Below are 5,000 nucleotides of genomic sequence, written 5' to 3' on the forward strand. Positions count from 1 at the left end.
GCTAACCCTAACCCTAACCCTAACCCTAATCCCAACCCTAACCCTAACCCTAACCCTAGGTGTCCAGGCGGGGGTCCCTTCCAGGAGGCCCCCCGGCCTTGGATCACCAGCCGGGTCGATAAGTCAAAAGTAGTCCCTCTATTTGATGGAAGTCAGAGGAAAAAAGCTGGAAATATGACAAGGTGTTCCGGAGGGAGTCCCTTCAAGAACGCCCCGCTAACCCTAACCCTAATCCCAACCCTAACCCTAACCCTAACCCTAAGTGTCCAGGCGGGTGTCCATTCCAGAAGGCCCACCCGCCTTGGATCACATTCCGGTTAAGAAACATGAAAAAAGTCCCTCTATTGAATGGAAGTCAGCACAAAAAAGCTGAAAATATGACAAAGTGTCAAGGAGGGTGTCGCTTCCAGAAGGCCCGCCCGCCTTGGATCGACACCCGGCTAAGAAACATGAAAAAAGTCCCTCTATTTAATGGAAGTCAGAGGGAAAAAAAAGCTGGAATTTTTCTAAGTGTCAAAGTCGGGATTTTTTCTAAGTGTCAACTTTTGGAGTACCAACCCTTCCAAAATAAAGTCGGGATTTTTTCTAAGTGTCAACTTTTGGTGTACCAACACTTCCAAAATAAAGTGGGGATTTTTTCTAAGTGTCAACTTATATAGTCGGGATTTTTTCTAAGTGTCAACTTATATAGTCGGGATTTTTTTCTAAGTGTCAACTTATAAAGTGGGGATTTTTTTCCAAGTGTCCACTTTTGGTTCACCATGCCTTCCAGAGTCAAAGAAGCCCCCGAGTGAGACCCAAAAAACCGGACCGAGTGATGTCATTTGGGGCCCTATTTTGAGTCATTTTGTGGGATTTCGGTGACGCCGAGGAGGGAAGCAGGTGTTCCGGGAGGGAGGGTGCCTGTCCCTTTAAGAAGGCCGGCTTGCCGTGGATCTACACCCGGGTAGGGAATTCAAAATAGGTCCCTCTATTTGCTGGAAGTCAGCACAAAAAAGCTGGAAATATGACAGGGGAAAAAAAAAAAGAAGAAGCTGCAATGATGGCAGAGTGTCCATGTGCCTGTCCCTTTAAGAAGGCCGGCTTGCCGTGGATCTCCACCCGGGTGGGGAATTCCAAATAGGTCCCTCTATTTGCTGGAAGTGCCCCCCCAAAAAGCTGTCCATTTCCCCAAGTTTTTAAGGAGGGAAAAGCCACTTTAAGCCTAAAAAGGAAAGCGGGGATTTGGAGCCCTCCGGTGGACTTCCGCCGCCGCTGCACCCTTAGAAGAAAAAGCTGCACTTATGGCAGAGTGTCCATGTGCCTGTGCCTTTAGGAAGGCCGGCTTGCCGTGGTTCTGCACCAGGGTAGGGAATTCAAAATAGGTCCCTCTATCTGCTGGAAGTCAGCACAAAAAAAAGCTGGAAATATGACAGAGTGTCAACTTTTAGTGTAATAGACCTGCGAAAGTCAAAGTCGGGATTTTTTCTAAGTGTCCACTTTTGGTGTACCAACCTTTCCAAAATAAAGTGGGGATTTTTTCTAAGTGTCCACTTTTGGTGTACCAACCTTTCCAAAATAAAGTGGGGATTTTTTCTAAGTGTCCACTTTTGGTGTACCAACCCTTCCAAAATAAAGTGGGGATTTTTTCTAAGTGTCAACTTATAAAGTCGGGATTTTTTCTAAGTGTCAACTTATAAAGTGGGGATTTTTTCTAAGTGTCAACTTATAAAGTCGGGATTTTTTCCAAGTGTCAACTTATAAAGTGGGGATTTTTTCCAAGTGTCAACTTATATAGTCGGGATTTTTTTTCAAAGTGTCAACTTGTAAAGTGGGGATTTTTTCCAAGTGTCTACTTTTGGTTCACCATGCCTTCCAGAGTCAAAGAAGCCCCCGAGTGAGACCCAAAGAACCGGACCGAGTGATGTCATTTGGGGCCCTATTTTGAGTCATTTTGTGGGATTTCGGTGACGCCGAGGAGGGAAGCAGGTGTCAAGGGACAGGGGGGTGCCTGTCCCTTGAAGAAGGCCGGCTTGCCGTGGATCTACACCCGGGTAGGGAATTCAAAACAGGTCCCTCTATTTGCTGGAAGTCAGCACGAAAAAAAGCTGGAAATATGACAGAGTGCCCCCCAAAAAAAAAGAAGCTGCAATGATGGCAGAGTGTCCATGTTGCTGTCCCTTTAGGAAGGCCGGCTCGCCGTGGATCTCCACCCGAGTGGGGAATTCCAAATAGGTCCCTCCATTTGCTGGAAGTGCCCCCCCAAAAAGCTGTCCATTTCCCCAAGTTTTTAAGGGAAACAAAAACCAGGGTTGGGGTTGGATGCATCACACTGTAAGTCTCGGCTGCAGCCAGAAGCAAGTATTAAAAAGATAGACACCAACCATCATTTAAAAAGGGGAAAACAAATCCATTCATCAATAAATCATATCCAAATTTAAAAAAAGAGGCAGCTCAAAAGAGAGGGTGTGTGTCCAGCAGAAAATAGGCATGATAAACAAAGAGGGCTGGGGTTTGGAGGAGGGCAAAATGTCCCGCAGCCGGCCGCCCGAGTTCCGGGATGCCCAGCACGTCCATAACGCACCCCGCAAAGTCAAACTGGAAGTGGAGGGGAAAAAAGCTGGGAAAGAAGTTAAATGTCCTCAAAGTGTTCCAAAATCAGTCCCACGAGTCCCGCAGCTGGCCACCCGAGTCCAGGGAAGCCCGGCACCTCCGTAACAAGGCCCGCAAAGTCACACTGCAAGTGGGGGAGAAAAGCTGGCATAGTAGCCAAAAGTCCTCAAAGTGTTCAAAAATCAGTCCCCCACCAGCCCCGCAGCTGGCCACCCGAGTCCAGGGACGCCCGGCACAGCCGTAACGCACCCCGCAAAGTCAAACTGCAAGTGGGGGAGAAAAGCTGGGGGAAAATCCAAAAGTCCTCAACGTTTTCAAAATCCGCACCCGGGACTGAGTCCAGCAAGTCCCCCCGGTCCCAAAAATGCCATTTTTTTCAAAAAATACCCAAAAAATGCGGGGGCCGGATTTCGGAACCGGCGTACCGCTTTCGGCCCGCGTGCCCTAGATCGGAGACCGATGTCAAAAATGGACGCCGGTCGGGTATTTTTTTCCTTGGGGTCTATAGAGAGTAAATCCGGAGGAAAATTGGCCTTACGAGCAAAGGGAGGGATTTTAGGGGGCATAACGTCCAGCCGCCTGCCTCCCGGGTCCCGGGGAAGAGAAAGTCCAGAAAACTCATAAAATCATGCCCAGCATGGAGATCCACAAGTCCCGCCGCAGGCCCGAGGCTTCCCGGGTCCCGGGAATGACCAAAAGACACCCAGGAGTGGACCATCGAAAGTGGGAGGGAAATGGAGGGAAAGTCGGAAAAAGGTCCAAAATGGGTTGAAAATCATATGATCCCACCCAGGGTAGAGTTCCACAAGTCCCGCAGCGAGCTGCACGAGCCGCAGGAACACCGGGAATGACCAAAAGGCACCCAGAAGCGAACCAGCGAAAGTGGGGGACAATTTGAGAAAAAGTTGGAAAAAGGTCCGAAATTGATTAAAAATCCTACCCAGGATGGAGTTCCAGAAGCCCCGCAGCGAGCTGCGCGAGCCGCGGGAACACCGGGAATGACCAAAAGGCACCCAGAAGTGAACCATCAAAAGTGGGGGACAATTTGAGAAAAAGTTGGAAAAAGGTCCGAAATTGAGTAAAAATCCTACCCAGGATGGAGTTCCAGAAGCCCCGCAGCGAGCTGCGCGAGCCGCGGGAACACCGGGAATGACCAAAAGGCACCCAGAAGTGAACCATCAAAAGTGGGGGACAATTTGAGAAAAAGTTGGAAAAAGGTCCGAAATTGTTTAAAAATCCTACCCAGGATGGAGTTCCAGAAGTCCCGCAGCGAGCTGCGCGAGCTCCGGGACCCCCGGGAATGACCAAAAGGCACCCAGAAGTGAACCAGCGAAAGTGGGGGACAATTTGAGAAAAAGTTGGAAAAAGGTCCGAAATTGATTAAAAATCCTACCCAGGATGGAGTTCCAGAAGTCCCGCAGCGAGCTGCGCGAGCTCCGGGGCCCCCGGGAATGACCAAAAGATACCCAGGAGTGAACCAGCCAAAGTGGGGGACAATTTGAGAAAAAGTTGGAAAAAGGGCCGAAATTGTTTAAAAATCCTACCCAGGATGGAGTTCCAGAAGTCCCGCAGCGAGCTGCGCGAGCTCCGGGACCCCCGGGAATGACCAAAAGATACCCAGGAGTGAACCAGCCAAAGTGGGGGACAATTTGAGAAAAAGTTGGAAAAAGGTCCGAAATTGTTTAAAAATCCTACCCAGGATGGAGTTCCAGAAGTCCCGCAGCGAGCTGCGCGAGCTCCGGGGCCCCCGGGAATGACCAAAAGATACCCAGGAGTGAACCAGCCCAAGTGGGGCACAAATGGAAGAAAAGCCGGGCCAAGTCCAAAAAAGTTGGCTTTTTTGCCAAAGTGTCAACATGCGTGATTTTGTCAGAGTGTCCACTTTTGGGATTTTTTCTAAGTCCAACAACGAGAGAGGCCTGGCCTCCAGCCTGTCTAGCCTCTTCCATGAGACACTTGGAAAAAATCCCGTGCAAAAAAAGTGGATTTTTTCAAAGTCCAACAACGAGAGAGGCCTAAGTTCCAGCCTCCTTAGCCTCTTTCTTCCGTGGAGCAAAAGTTGGATTTTTTGCCTAAGTGTCAACATGCGTGATTTTGTCAGAGTGTCCACTTTTGGGATTTTTTCTAAGTCCAACAACGAGAGAGGCCTGGCCTCCAGCCTGTTTAGCCTCTTCCATGTGACACTTAGAAAAAATCCCAGCCAAAAAAAGTGGATTTTTTCTAAGTCCAACAACGAGAGAGGCCTAACTTCCAGCCTCCTTAGCCTCTTTCGTTCACATACTTAGAAAAAAATCCCAGCGCCAAGCCCAATGCATTTCAATGGGATTTATTTTTCGAGCCGGATTTTTTCTAAGTCCAACAACGAGAGAGGCTTGAGTTCTAGCCTACTTTAAGCCTCTTTCGATTTT

This window comes from Nerophis ophidion, unplaced genomic scaffold (assembly GCF_033978795.1).
Source record: "Nerophis ophidion isolate RoL-2023_Sa unplaced genomic scaffold, RoL_Noph_v1.0 HiC_scaffold_57, whole genome shotgun sequence".
NCBI classification, from domain to species: Eukaryota; Metazoa; Chordata; class Actinopteri; order Syngnathiformes; family Syngnathidae; genus Nerophis; species Nerophis ophidion.